The sequence below is a fragment of the Triturus cristatus genome, chromosome 5_2 (assembly GCF_964204655.1).
Source record: "Triturus cristatus chromosome 5_2, aTriCri1.1, whole genome shotgun sequence".
NCBI classification, from domain to species: Eukaryota; Metazoa; Chordata; class Amphibia; order Caudata; family Salamandridae; genus Triturus; species Triturus cristatus.
Genome location: NC_140588.1, coordinates 212,909,625 through 212,926,181, shown reverse-complemented (window position 1 = coordinate 212,926,181; position 16,557 = coordinate 212,909,625). Strand labels below are relative to the sequence as shown.

Here is a 16,557-nt window from a genome sequence, read left to right as displayed (position 1 = left end):
AAGAGAAGTTAGATTTTTTGGGACGTACCTTACCAAAAGACAGTATAAGACCCAGGAAGAACTTGGGTAATATTTCAAGTATCAGGTAATTTCCCAAGAACAAGGAAGAGCTTGCTTCATTCTTCAGATTCATAACATTTTCGAATAGGTTTGTGTCTTGAGAATAGGGCAAAAAATCTATCGCCACTTTTGCGGCGCTAATGTGCTGATACATCGGGAATAAGTCCTTGAGCATATGCCCCTTAGTGTCTTCTACACTGAAACTACCACATAGGTATATTTTGTTTTCCGAGGATCTTAGGGCACAAATGAACCTGATAATAACTTCTTTGATTAAGTGCCACACATGAGCGACTTTTTCAACTTCGCAAGACATCACACAGCCATTCAAAACACTGCAATCTAAGCCAAACCAATCGCAACGCGCATCCGTATTAAAACTCACAATCATTTTCTGCTATAAGTCATCTCAACTCCGTTAGTACTCCACCAATCCTTCAGCTGATCCATGGGATTCTGGACTTTTTGGCTGGACAGGGAACATTTATTTTTGGGCACCCTAATCTTTCACGTCACTGGACAAAACCGTCCGATGTGTGACCAAGTTTTGTTGCAGCTGAAGTTGTTCTGGGCCCAATGCCTTTTATAAACCTTAGACTTAGTCACCTCTAACAAAATCTTTACTTCACCACAGAGGCATTGGTCCTCCGATGGACTTTGCTCATCTCAGTGATGGGTGAGGAATCAGGGTGTTAATCCGTTGACCACCCGAAGAGGGCTAGTTAATTGGTATCCAACTGTTGGACCTGGTCCTTTGTGCAGGGTTATCGCCAAACGTTTTGCCTTCTTCCTCTCATTTTTCTGACCCTCTTTTTGTTGGCTTGAGGACTCTGGGCACTTTACCACTGCTAAACAGTGCTAAAGTGCATGCGCTCTATTCTTTAAACATGGTATGATTTGTTTACACCTGTTTGGCATATTTAATTTACAATTTGTAAAGTGGTATCCCATATACCAAGGGCCTGTAAATTAAATGCTACTAGTGAGCCTGCTTTACAGCAAACAAATAATGGACGGAATGCTGACAATGCAAACATTTTCCCCCAGTCAAAAGATCTGGGTTAAATCCATAGTTCTTTTGCCCACTCCGCCACCCCAGATTGGACCAAGCCATATGCAAATCAGTCTTGACCCTGTGCCCCATGGGAACAGTCCAGACCGAACTGCCAGGCCAGGTCCTTCTTGGACTGGAAACAAGCATCCTGGGAGCGGTTTCAGGGTATGTCACCCTTCTTCAGCCAGGCTAGCTGGAATCCAGTGGCACAGTGAGTGAGGGACCCACGTCTGGGCATACCCATCCCACTTAGGGCGTAAAGTGTTACATCAAACAAATGATGGACGTAATGCTGACAATGCAAACATTCTCCCCCAGTCAAAAGATCTGGGTTAAATCCATCGTTCTTTTGCGCACCTCCGCCACCCCAGTTTGGACCCAGCCATATACAAATCAGGCTTGGCCCTGTGCCCCATGGCAACAGTCCAGACCGAACTGCCAGGCCAGGTCCTCCCTGGACCGGAAACAAGCATCCTGGGACCGGTTTCAGGGTATGTCTCTCTTCTTCATCCAGGCTAGCTTGAACCCAGTGGCACAGTGAGCAAGGGACCCACGTCTGGGCATACCCATCCCACATAGGGCGAAAAGTGTTACAGCAAACAAATGATGGACGGAATGCTGACAATGCAAACATTCTCCTCCAGTCAAAAGATCTGAATTAAATCCATTGTTCTTTTGCCCTCTACGCCACCCCAGTTTGGACCCAGCCATATGCAAATCAGTCTTGACCCTGTGCCCCATGGGAACAGCCTAGACCGAACTGCCAGACCAGGTTCTCCCTAGACCAGAAACAAGCATCCTGGGAGCGGTTTCAGGGTATGTCACCCTTCTTCAGCCAGGCTAGCTTGAATCCAGTGGCACAGTGAGCAAGGGACCCACGTCTGGGCATACCCATCCCACTTAGGGCAAAAAGTGTTACAGCAAACAAATGATGGACGTAATGCTGACAATGCAAACATTCTCCCCCAGTCAAAAGATCTGGGTTAAATCCATCGTTCTTTTGCCCACTTCGCCACCCCAGTTTGGACCCAGCCATATGCAAATCAGTCTTGACCCTGTGCCCCATGGGAACAGTCCAGGCCGATCTGCCAGGCCAGGTCCTCCCTGGACCGGAAACAAGCATCCTGGGAGCTGTTTCAGGGTATGTCACCCTTCTTCAGCCTGGCTATCTTGAATCCAGTGGCACAGTGAGCAAGGGACCCACGTCTGGGCATACCCATCCCACTTAGGACGAAAAGTGTTACAGCAAACAAATGATAGATGGAATGCTGACAAGGCAAACATTCTCCCTCAGTCAAACGATCTGGGTTGAATCCATCGTTCATTTGCCCACTACGCCACCCCAGTTTGGACCTAGCCATATGCAAATCAGTCTTGACCCTGTGCTCCATGGGAACAGTCCAGACCGACCTGCCAGGCCAAGTCCTCCCTGGACCGGAAACAATCATCCTGGGACCGGTTTCAGGATATGTCACCCTTCTTCAGTCAGGCTAGCTTGAATCCAGTGGCTCAGTGAGCAAGGGACCTACGTCTGGGCATACCCATCCCACTTAGGGCGAAAAGTGTTACAGCAAAAAAATGATGGACGGAATGCTGACAATGCAAAGATTCTTAGTGAACCTGCAGCGCTGCTTGTGCCACCCACATAAATAGCCTTGCAGATCTGTCTCATGCCTGCCAATTCAGGGCCTGGGCGCTCAGTTTACTGCCACTTTAACTTGGCGTGTAAAAGTACTGAAAAGCCTTCAACTCCCCTTTTACTAAATATAGGTCCTTCTCAAGGTAGGCCCTAGGTAGCTCTATGGTCAGGGTACTGTGCAATTAAAAGGTAGGACATGTGACTTTATTGTGTGACATGTCCTGGTAGTGGCAAACAGCTATTTTGTTTCCCACTACTGTGAGGCATACTCCTCTTATAAGCTAGCATTGGTAGTTCTTTATATATGTTTAAGTGGTAAATTCGGATCTGAAAAGGGTAGCGTAGGCATGTTTGGTATGTGTAGAATTGTAGTGAAAAATCATGCTTACTGGTCTAGGTGTTTTTATTTCTATTTTAGAAATGCCACTTTTACAAAGTGCAATAACAAATGCAAAAACAAGAACAAAAATTTAACCAATATCTCTTGACTGGGGGTGAATGTTTTGATTTGGTCTGCATTCCGTCCATCAATTGTCTGTCTTTTGCTTGTCTTTTGCTGTGTCTTCTGCTTTTACTTTTACAAAGTGAGCATTTTTCTGTGCTTAGAACGGTATGTGCCTTGCAGCCTGACTCCAATCCACGTCGAGGGCAGAGTAACAGCTGCTCTTTGTGCATGCTTTCCAGACAGCCACAACACAGGAAAGGCTGGGTGTGACAAGAGAGGCATCTGCATCCATCTGCATACTTACTAGGAAATTGTGCGGCGCTGCATGCAATTTTGCAGCACTGTGCCATTAAAAAAATGTTTGGATGTGCAGTATTCACAAGAATACGGTGCAGCCCTGTGTTTTCCCTTGCACTAGCACTAAAACAAAATGCCTAGCTCCAACACAGACACCTTTGCACAATTGTGCAAGGGTGTCTGTGTTGCAGGGATGATTGTTTATGTGCAGGAAGCGACACCTTCACTGCTTATACATAATAATACAGCAAGACAAGTCATTCACATTAGTAAATAAGGTAGCCCCAGCTCCACATGGCAAACATAGGTGAAACAGCCAACCAGAACATCTAGTAAAAATCTTAAAGAAACACAAATGGTTGTGGTCTCCACAATTTTGGTCAAAGAAATGTCTAGAAACTGGCTACTTCGTGTCATTGTGGTCAAAGATCCTGAGATGTTCCTGGACCCTCTTTTTGGCTGTACAAATAGTACTGCCAATGTGTCTTAAGTTGCAGGGACACACAGGGGCATATAGCACAGGATTGGTGCTGAATGTAAGGAATTGTTTGATGGTGCATGTGGACCCATTTTGAATGGTATAAGTATTGGTGGTTTTGCTGTTCCTGCATGCCCCACATCTGCCTCATGGGTAAAAACCCTTGAGGTTGTGTTCTGTTATACCCCTGGTCAGAGTGATATCATCGCGTAACAGTGTGTCTCTCAGAGATTTGTTTCTGTAGAAGGTAATACTAGTATGTGTATCCACGTCTTTGCCTATCACAGAGTCACTCTTACTAATCTTTCCAAAGATCTATTTGACCTTGTTGGAACTATTGATGTATGGTCATATGAGCCTAGGAGTGGGGTCATTGGTATCCTTGTTAGTGTTGTTGAACAGGAGTTGGTCCCTCTTGGGTGTACTCACCAGAACCACTGCTTTCCTCAGTACCTAATCTGGATAACCCCATTCTTTCAGTCTTCCTAGCATGGTATTTTCTCCTGTAAGATAGGCCTCATCTGTACTACAGTTCCTCTTGGCTCGCAGGAGCTCACTGTAGGGGATGCTCCATTTTAGATTTTCGAGATGCCCACTGAGGTCATGGAGGAGGCAGTTCCCAGCCATGTTTTTCCCGAAATGTTTGATCTGAATACTATTGTTGACAGCTTCTACCACCACATCAAGGATGTGTTACTGATGGACTTATTGAATACTAAATGAAGGTTGTTCTGATTTGTTTCTAAACTCAATGGGCCTGATTCACAAAAGTAATCTGAGATAATATCCTAGCTTTACGACTTTCGGTATTCACAAAAGGCATTTAGTAGTAGTAATGTTAGGAATACTATACAGCTACTCACACACCCACTTAGTTACCAACAAAGTCACTCACACACTCAGCCAATCATACTCTCAACACAGCAACCCATTCACCCATACAGGCCCTCACACACTCACTCACATAACCACTTACAAACCCATTCATACATCCATACAAGCATCACACATCTCCATATTCACCCATACAGCCAGTCACACAGCCACTCACTCACTCTCAGTCTCGGATACAGCCACTGGCACATGAACTCACTTAATGAAACCCCCGCTCAACCAGGCACTCACTCACCCATACAGACACTTACACACCCAATGACTCACTCATACAGCCATTCAGACACCTAATCACTCACTCACCCACCCAGTCACTACACACTCACTTACCCACCCATAGCGCCACTTAGACTGCCACACGCCCACCCATTCAGCCACTCACACACCACTCACTCACCAATACAGCAACTCACATAACATCTGACTCACCTACACAGCTACTCAGATACCCACTTATACATCCATACAGCCACTCACACACCCATGTGCACACACCCACTCACATGATATATATTAAAAGAAGTATCACTCATTAGTAGTACACCTAGTATACTACTGTAACTTTTGCAGTATCTTAGTATATGTGTTTAACAATCATAAACTCTTACAAAATACATACACTCACTGGATGGTGTCATCAGTGATAACATCAGTGATGTCATTTGAGATGTCATGAGTGATGTCACTGATAATGTCATGAGTGATGTAATATGTGAGCAGTGCATTGCATGGGAGTAAGTTCTACTTAGCTCAGGTAATTATAACAGCTGAATTTCACTGGTTTTGTCCATGTGAAATCAAAGCCCAACTATAATACGCAAATAAATAAATACATATACATATATATATATATATATATATATATATATATATATATTCAGTGAAAAAACCATAGGTTTCACACACGTTATAGTTTGGAATTAGCATTTAAAAAACCTTAGAAATTCAGTGAAAAAACCATAGGTTTCACACATGTTATAGTTAGCTGGACATTTTACTCGTAAAAAACCAATGAAATTCCCCCGTTATAGTTAGTTCAGCTAACTATAACTCGCGCGCCCGCAATGCACTGCTGATGACGTCACATATTACATCACTCATGACATGGTCAGTGACATCACTCATGACATCACTGATGACATCTCAAATGACATCACTGATGACATCACGACATCATCCTTGTGATAGAGTGGCAGACCTCCTCTCACCCTATTATAACCTTTGATACACACATTCAAAAATAGAGACTAAAATTTTCAAAACAATGGACATACCAATACCAGTTACAACAACCTCTTCAGTAATTCTAAGATCCACATACACATCCACTCATTCACCAACAGTCCTATACAGTCACTCATACATGTACTCACTCATCATATGTACTCATACACCTATACATCCTGTTACACAATGCCACTCATCCATAGAGTTACTCACACACATAGTCACTCATGATAATAAAGAATCAAACATACATTTACTTACATATACAGTTATACACACACCACCACACTTACTTCTACGGAAACTTACACATACTTAGTCTTTTAAACAATCACTTATAGAAACACCTACTTATTCATACAGGAACTCTTTCAATCTCTCACTCTCACATATACTCACTTATATACACCAATAGTCACATATACTAGTTTAAAACATATGTAGTTACTCATAAAGACACTATTGAGACAGTCATTCACTCACTAACACACCCATACACACACTCATCCACCCATACAGTCCTGCACACATGCTGTCTTCAACACATACAAACAGTGAGTCACTCATTCATGCACCTATGCACTACGTAATACCCCCCACCGAACCATGCAGACACTCAGACTGATACTCAAAAAACCAACTAATAACCTATATAGACACCCATGTAGCTACTCACCAACCCATGCAGCCACTTATACACAAAGTGAGAGACTGATACAGATATTTACATATTTAAACATTACTCACTAAGCCATGTATTCACTATGATACACTTAATCAGTCAGTTACACAATCAATTTTTCAAAAAGAAATCATCCATTTAGACACTTATATACCCATTTATTCTTCCATCATTGTTTAGATATACATATATAAAACATATTTCATTTTCTGAAAAACAGACATTCACTGGATGATGTCATGAGTGATGTCATCAGTGATGTCATTTGAGATGTCATCAGTGATGTCATGAGTGATGTCACTGACCATGTCATGAGTGATGTAATATGTGACGTCATCAGCAGTGCATTGCGGGCGCGCGAGTTATAGTTAGCTGAACTAACTATAACGGGGGAATTTCATTGGTTTTTTACGAGTAAAATGTCCAGCTAACTATAACATGTGTGAAACCTATGGTTTTTTCACTGAATTTCTAAGGTTTTTTAAATGCTAATTCCTAACTATAACGTGTGTGAAACCTATGGTTTTTTCACTGAATTTCTAAGGTTTTTTAAATGCTAATTCCTAACTATAACGTGTGTGAAACCCATGGTTTTTTCAGTGAATTTGCAAGGTTTTTTAAATGCTAATTTTTTTTTTTTTCTTCTATTTTTTTAAACATATTTTTATTTTAATTTTCTTACCTTTTATAAAGACTATGATTAAATTTTTAAAATTCTTTAATATGTTTTTTTAATATATTTTTTAAAATAAACATGTAAAATTTATTTGCAGTACTTTTTTTCTATTTTTTTTATTATTTTTTTAGTACGCGTACCGTAAGCTTACGGTAAGCGTACGGTTTACGCAACGTCCGTAATTTATCTACGCTGCTTGCGTATAGTTACGCAATTTGCGTAGCCGCGCGTACTCCGCGTGGGACGCGTGCGCGCGTACGCTACACGCGCACGTTACGCGGATGTGTCGGGTAGTGACTGTTATGCGCATGCGCGCAAGCGCGTGTCTTTTTTACGCGCATGCGCACTTTTGCCGTAAGCGTACCGTAAGCGTACCGTAACCGTACGGTAGGTCATGTGATCATGAAACACAACTTTTGATTGGTTGAAACTACTTTCAGTTCTAGAACTCTCCTACACCACACCCATTCCTCTCATTTCTGCTTGTGATCCCTTAGGAGAAGGAGCTGGGTTGTCTTTGTGATACGATGGCAGAACAGCAGAGCTCTTCTGAGAGTGAGGCTAGCACTAGCAGCACTGTTTTGAGGCAGAGAGCGAGGAAACAAAAGCCCTCTTATGTATGGGATTATTTTACTTTTCCTGAAGGCCAGCAAAAGGTGAATGCACCCTTAGTAACTTGCAAGCTGTGTCAGCGTGTACTTTCTAGAGGTAATCCTGACAGGAAGTATTCCTTTGGGAATCATAACATGAAGAGACACCTCAAGGATGTACACAGAAGGACACATGGTCATCTTTTTGGAGGTAACTCTTCAGAAAGACAAGCAAGTACATCCACAGCAGCTCAGCCTGGACCATCATCTGCAGAGCTGACTCCTTCTTCTGCAGGTCAGGTGAGCCCTTCATCTGTGGGGGGAGCATCTCCTTTTGCTGGCCCTCTGGAAATGAACCCTCGATTTCGGAGGGTTGATATTCGATGCACCTTTTGTCAAGATCTAATTTGCCATAGGGAGACCAGTGTTTCCCTAGTGAACAACAAAATAGATCAGCACATTTGTCGCTTTGAATAATTTTCCCATTCTTTCTTTCCTCTGTCCCTGCATGAACACAACGGTTCTTTTAAGAGCCAACCTTATCTTTCATCTTTTTTTTACATATGTTTTTAAAAACTTTTTTTTTTTTTTTACCGTACGCGTACGGTGCGCGTACTTTTTTTTTTTTTTTTTTTTAAAAACACTAAAAATCAATTATCACATTACAAGGTCCTTGAGAGACTACAATTATTATTATTGACTTACCATACCCACTCAAAAAAATATTTATTCATTTGTTTTTTTAAAAAATAGCTTTAAAAATGGTTCTAGTTTTCGAAATTTTTCTATATCAATCTGAAAAAAAAGAAAAAAGTATTAATATTTGTAAAACATTTTATAATACAGTACACATATTTACATATTTTTCAAAAAATATTTTTGCCTTATTTTTGCTGTTTTCAGAATATATTGCATTTCACTATAAATTGTGAAAGCAATTGCATTCATCATTTTACAGCGGGCAAAAAAAAATAACAATCACAAAGATTGTATTAAAAAAGCCCAGAATCTCTTTTTACTTAAACTTAACATTATAGAAATGCATAATATTCTAAAAAAATATCATCTAATACCAATACTTATTTCTTTAAAATACCGTCTGATATGTTTGTTTCAGAAGTATAATCACAATATTATATCTCAAATAACTCCACAATACATCTGATTCCATTTCCTTTAGGCCAAATAGTAATTTTAAAATTTTTTGGGGAATAAATTTCCAACGGTAATCCAATAAAATTCTAAAGTTTAATTTGTCCAGATCTCACCGATTCTCTGTAACATTTTGGTTCACGAAAATTTTTTGAATAATTTATTAAGTCCACAATAGAATTGGTTACTTTTCCGCATGGCCAAATAGTAATTTTTTAAATCATTTTTGAAAAAATTTCCAATGGCAGTCCAATAACATTCCAAAATTTAAATTGTGCAGATGTTACCGATTATCTCTAAATTATTGGTTTTTGAAAGTTTCATTAAAAATTAAAAAAGTCCACATTACAATTGGTTATCTTTCCATTAGGCCAAATGATAATTTAAAAAATCTTTTTTTTACAAAATTGCAATGGTAATCCAGTAAAATGGTAAAATTATTTTGTCCAGATCTTGCCAAATCTCTCTAAAATTTAGGTTTCAGGAAGATTAGATAGGAATTTGCTAAATCAAAAGGCAAACGTTGTTTGAAAATCAATTGGGAATCATTACACAGTGTCCAACCTTTTTCACATTTAAGATAAACTGTGTAATGTCCAGAAGTAACAGTAGGTCCATCATGGAAAATTATTGCAACAGTTACAAAAGTTTTTCCTGAAATTGATAATTGCTGTCCTGTAAACTTCTTTATTAAAGTATCCAATTTTGAACCATCAGCTCTACATCGTTGCATCATTAAAATTACATACTGTCCGTATTCCTTTAAAATTAATGTTGAAAACATGTCAGATTTACACTCACCACATTTCATGCTATGATTAGCATCTTTAACTAATTTTGCAAAAGTGACTGTTTTACTCTCTGGCAATGTCAAATAAATAAACCTTTCATTATCAACATTAGAGCCACATATATTATAACAATTTTCACAACTATGTTCCCATTTATAAGAGAGACGAAAAAAAATTTCAATGGAAACTCCTTCTTCTTCCACTACCTGAAGAAAATACATCAAGAATTCCTGTGCGTCTTGCTGTACATTTTGAGAAAACTGTGTTCGTCCTGAACATACATCTAAAAGTTTTCTAATTTCAGTAGCACTTTCTATTTGAGTTTTATCTTTACTCAGCTTTTGAAAAAGGAGACTCAGCTCTGAACAGAATCTTTTTCCCTGATTTACTATTATCTGCTCTTGCAAACTTTCCAGATAAAATGCAACATTCAGCACTACATTTGCGTAGCAGTTGACACCAGAGCTATTTTCAAAATGACATCCTACAACCTGTTCTTCATTTTCCTTTTTCTTTTTGCTTGCAATTACATCACTCCTCTTTTTTTTCCTCTTCTCTACATCTTCATTACAGATATTCTCATTTTTTCTTTTACGAGAAACTACACGTTTCTCCAACACAGGATACTGACCTAAATGAGGAGCATAGCTTCTTCTTAATCTATTATACTCCTTTACACAGTTTGTATCAGCACTAACTTTTGAATCATCAAAGTCTATCATGAATAAACCTGATAATGTTTTCACTCGTGACAAAGCCACATATGCCATACCTTCTTTGAACACAGTTGAACCAATGTTCACAAATGCACAATCTACAGTCAATCCTTGAGACTTGTGAATAGTTACAGCATATGCTAGAGAAAACGGAAACTGCTTCCTACGTACATATAAGTCTTTCACAAGCATGAAACGAACTGTACAACGACAAATATCTTTAACTTCTTCTATCTGATCAAATTTTATTTTTAAACATTCAATTCCTTCTTTTTTCTGATAATTAATAAAACCCACAACTCTTCCCATAGCTCCATTAACTAAACCTTTTTCAACATCCAAATTTCTTCTTAAAAATACTCTACAGTTCATGCAAACATATAGATTTTTTTCTAATCCAGCTGTTTTGGAGATGTTCTTCTCTAGTGAGTCCAATTTATTTTTCAGTTTGCCTGTTACTGTGACAGTAATTCTTCCATCCTCAATTTTGTCCACTGCTTCCAATTTCCTGATCTCTTCCTTTTCCAATTTCAAAAGCTCCACATTAAATATTGAGCATTCACGTAGAGTTGGCATTAAGCAGATGACACTTTTGTTTTCTGCAATATTCTTGTATATCTTCTCTGCAACTATTTCTTCCTTTGGAAATAAATTATGTAGCAGCCGACTCTGTAATGCTTTTTTGCCAACTTCTGTGAGTAGTCCAATTCTGATATCTTTCAGAATACTTCCATATTCTTCATCGCTTGCTTGCCTCATATTAGTAGTAAGTTCCTTGTACTCAAAGAAGGACCAAATATTTGTATTTCCGATGCTTCCCAATGACTTCTTCGTGTCTTCATGTGTGACAGTATTAAATACTGGTTGTCCTTTAACTGGAGTAAGTTGCAAAAGATCTCCAAAAACTATGACGTGTTTTCCACCAAATAACATGTCATAGTCTGTCTTCAAAATTTGCTGCATTCTTAAATGCACAAAGGCAAGCATTAAGTTTGATACCATGCTCACCTCATCAATAATGAGAACTTGCATCTTCTTCAATACTCTTGAAACTTCCAAGGATGCTTCTCCAGTTAGCTTGTTGTATTGTATTTTGTTCTCATGCTCCACTGGTAACATTAGCAAACGATGTAAAGTGATTCCTTTTATGTTATATGCTGCTAACCCAGTTGGAGCAGTAACCACACAAGACAAAGTAGAATCCGTTTTTTGCTGTAGGTAGCTTCTGATGACTTTTATTAGGAAACTTTTTCCAGTTCCAGCTTGTCCGCTTACATACATCCTGATTGGATGAAATGATGTGCATGAGCACTCTTTTTTTTCATGTAGAAATCCATGATCAATTTTGTTTTTGATCTCTTCATAAATTTGTTGCTGCTCTTGATTCAGTTGTCTTTCCAAATTTTCTAAGTCTATAAATTCTTCTTGAGCTTGATTCATAGCCGTTTCCACTTCATTCATGGCTATTGATGCTTCATTTTCAACGATTGGTTGTCCTAGGGGATCTTGACTGAGTGTTCCTGAACTTTGGCTGTCCTGAGAACTGTCTCTAGCTATTTCTGCTGCAATTGTAGTTTCCTGTTCAATTTCTTCATTTAACATTTGCAGATAAGTTGAGAATGTACTGCATTGTATGCTGTCTTTGCAAGCATTAAAAGAATCTTCATAGCTTTGAAATTCTCCCAGTAGTTCATCCTCTGTACGCCATGGTTTAAACAACTGTAAAAGAGCCAAGTAGTAAAATTCCTTCTTGTCAGTAGTGTCACAACTCAGCTTCCGGTGATTTATCAAACTTCCTTTTGTTTGCTTCACCAAACATCCTTCTTCACCAACGACTTTATATTTTCCATTGTTGATGTCTTCTGCGGCTTTCCGTGAATAAATGTAGTTCTGCAACACTTCATAGAGACACATGTTCTCCAGATGATGACTTCTCTTGGGATAATAAGTGTCCAACATGTTTGATTTCAAAATATCTGTACTTTCTGGGTCATTCTCGGCCAAATATTCAATTTCTCCTACAGATTTCAGTACTCGATTTCTCATTGCTGCAAGGCCTAAACTTGCCCAAATTATTCTTCTTGACTTCGAGTAGAGACTTGCAGAAGATAACCTATCTGAACATTCGTAGGATCCAATTTCTCGATGCGATAACATCTTCAAACTGAAACTGTACAGCTTCTTACTGACAGTCTTCTCGTGAGAAATCTCTTCCCACATTTCCTTCAATTCTGTTTTTTCTGATTTTGTAATGTAAGACGTTACATATCGAGCAACAGCAATGGAATTGTCAGCAACATACTGTATATCCATGTTAGCGTTCCACATGGATAAAATGACTGGGTTGTAGTCATTTATATTTTTTGATTCTTCTTTTCTTTTTAGGTTGTAGGTATTCTTAGGTGATTTTCTTGTGATAGTATGTCTCACAGCTGACATAAAACTGTTGACTCTTCCATTTGAAAGAACAGGTCTTGGAAATCCAAATCGACATTTAGTGTAGTATTTATCTTTGCTCTTGTATTTCCGTCGACAGTATTTTCCACACCGATGACTTTGGAAACGTAAAACTTGCTCCTTTAACTTTTTCTCTTCTGTGCTTTTTGGTATAGCACATGTTGCATATTCTTCAATGTAAGATAACACTGCTTCATCAGTATCTGTTCCAAACTTTGGGGCATCCTTGATCCACAACAGCATATGAATATGAGGAGCACCTCTTGCCTGGTACTCTTTTCTCCAAAAGAAATCCTCTACTTCTCCAAGAGGTGGATTTTTTTTATTGCAGATGAAGGACATCATAGCCTCAAATCTATGATTGAAATATCTGCAAACATTAACCGGATCCAATGAGTACAGTTCTCCTGGTGTCTTGTATTCGATGTTTTTAATGTTTGAATTTGCCTCTCGTAGAAAATCCAGTAAATCATCCCAAGCGTACTCGGCACAGCTTAGGGTAAGGAACCATGTTGGTGTTCCTAAATTCCGTAACATGCATTTTAATTCACCATGGCGTCGGTACCAATATTCATTTGTCCCACGCTGACAAGCCATCAGATTGATCAGTTGTGTTTCCAAATGATCATCTCGGTGCTGCACTTTCTCCATAAAATCCTTAGCAGACACATTTTGTAAATGTACTCCACTTTTTAAAATGTGATTTACTGCATAAGACAGTGCAGACAAGTCGCTTTCAAATAAAAGATGGAATAAATAAGGAATACTTTGTCGAAATCTGGGATCTTCAGCATATAGTCTTGTAGTCCGATACTCAGAAGCTGGAATCTGTTCTGGACGTTCATCGTATCGTCCTCCTTTTCCTTTAGGAAACAGCTGGGGAAAACATCGAGCTTCCAAGCTCTCCTCCCATACACTCACGGGAGTTCCTTTTGCTTTCTTCATCTGAAAGAGATCAATATTGTCTCCCATAACTTCTTTTGAATGAAGAGGATGTATGCTAAAATGTTCATAAATTTCTTCTTCCTTTGACTTGTCCACTTTTTCAATTTGTCCAGTTGGTGTTTCTGTGTCTTCTTGTAAATCTTCTTCTTCTTCTTCTTCTTCTTCTATATAAATTGATTCATACCATTTGTTATTCCTTTTCAAATACAAATTAGCTTTTTGTACTTTCCGTACATCTACCAGCTCCTGCCAAATCTTCTTATTCTTTGTAGGTACACCATTAACCAGAATAATTAATGGTTTCGTTTCCAAAGTATCCGCATCAATAGTTTCCATATTTTTTTTCAAATCCAAGGGCAAATACACCACTCTACCTTTTAAACCTCTCAGTAAATCTGAAGGAGGTAATTTACCAGTTTTGGGCTCCATACGTACTATGGTCTGGAACGGATGAACACATTGAATGAGTATAGACTCATATGTATTTAATTCAGAAAGTTCAGCAGGAATAGCATCCAATTCTAAATTATTATGTACAGCTCTGGTCGGCATTCTATTTTCCTCTAACTTGTTGTAACAGTATTTACAAATACGCTGATCTTCACCCAATTCAAAACAATTTTCTAGAAATATATATGTGGCAAAATCCTTCCACTTATAATTATCTTCATTTTCACTCTTTCTGTAGAGATCAACATTCCTAGTTTGTTTTCTATAATGAGTTCTGCGGCAACAAATACAAGTAAAATTTGGTCTTTCATTAGAGACAATTGCAAATTTTGTTATGTGATCATTAAATGTGTAACTTACAGAGGGTTCTACATTCTCTTCCACTTCTTCCTCATTTAGTGTATCCTTCTCTGCACTGTTTTGTTCAGGACCAAAGTAACAAAACTGAATTTCATCAACAACCTTCTCTACATCTGATACCGTTCCTCGGAACAGAGCCCTATTCAATTCATGTAACTTTATTGCTGGACTTTTGGCAAAATACAACCGTCTCACAAACTTTCTCATTTCAGTATGATGAACAGCCAGCATCCTAAAATGATGGAAAACACTATTGCACACTTTTCTAGATAGACAAGCCAGAGAATGACCCTGCAAACCAGTATTCTCTCTCACTCTGCATGGATCCAGACTTTGAAGCACCTTAATCTTCTGTTTTATACTTTTTTTACTATATTCTCTTAGAAACTCTCGAAATTTGTCAATAGATTCCTGACGCACAGTGCAAATACTACTACAATTCCAAGTGTACACTGGGGCTTTAGGACGTCTCCCCATTGCCTCATCTGCCATCACTTGTACCTCATCTCTTGGAACCATTATCTCCTTCTCCATTATGCAACCATTTTTTACTTCGTATGAACGACCTCTGGTGTCAACTGCATGCAGCAAACTATTACTTTGAAAATAGCTCTCTTCATTAAAAAAAGGTTCACTACTTGAACTATGCATCCACTTTCCTAAAAACACTTTATAAAAGTTTGTTCTGTTCACTACTCTTTTCCTTTTGCTATGTGATTTCAGTACATTAACCATTTTGTCTAATGTACGCATCCTATTCAAAATGAATATGAATAGTTTCCTTTTTAATTCTAATGCCTTTGCTGCAATGGCTTCAATTTCTTTTTTTCTCTTATAAAACTTTGCCTTTTGCTTATATTTCTTCACATCCTTTATCAAATTGGACATAACTCTCCTCTGAAACATTTTTCTACGTATCTCTTTAAACACTGTTTTTCTGTTTAAGTTTATCTTTTTAGTTGCAGAAGGTATATTTGCATTAACTAAATTCTCAATTTTTTCCTGTCCTTTTCGATTGAAATCATTCTTTCCAGTACAGACATTTTGTACATTTTTCCTTTTTTTGAATATGTTCCTTAGAAAATCTTTTGTTTGCTTACCAGAAGATTTTTTCTTCCTCCCAACATCAGCATCTTCTACTAACTTTGATCCTCTAGTTGTCTTCAAATATAGTTTTTTTTAGCGTTTTTTGAACTCTGGATTTTGTAGGCATCTTAAATTTTGTTCACTGCTCTTCAGCAATACCTGAAAAAAACTAAAAAAAAATTTCCTTTATTTTATTTAAATATATTACTACATTTCTTTTCACAATAGTCACAAAACGAAATTTCTTTGCCAATTTGAATGCACACTTACTGCTCTTTTTTTTGGGCAAGTGAAAATCACTTTTACAGACTGACACATTATGAAACCACTTTTCAGATTTTTTAAAAAGCCCATGTCCAGACTGCTACACTCCAGCAAGGGCAACCAGCCTTAGTGATGCTGAATGTATTTGCATTACAGACTGAAACCTCAAAACCCCACTCGCTTCTAAATACTGTGCATGATTATACATGGAAAGGAGCTGGGTGTGTGCTAAGAGTCTGCTTCTTCCCCCAAAAAATCGCTCCCCCTTTTTCCTACTAATGCAACTGTGAAATC

The 16,557-nt window shown here is 38.5% G+C and overlaps 1 pseudogene; it reads left to right on the top strand.

The window, feature by feature from the left end:
* Positions 1–16,557, top strand: part of LOC146822811 (uncharacterized) — a 77,462-nt pseudogene that overhangs the window by 1,161 nt on the left and 59,744 nt on the right.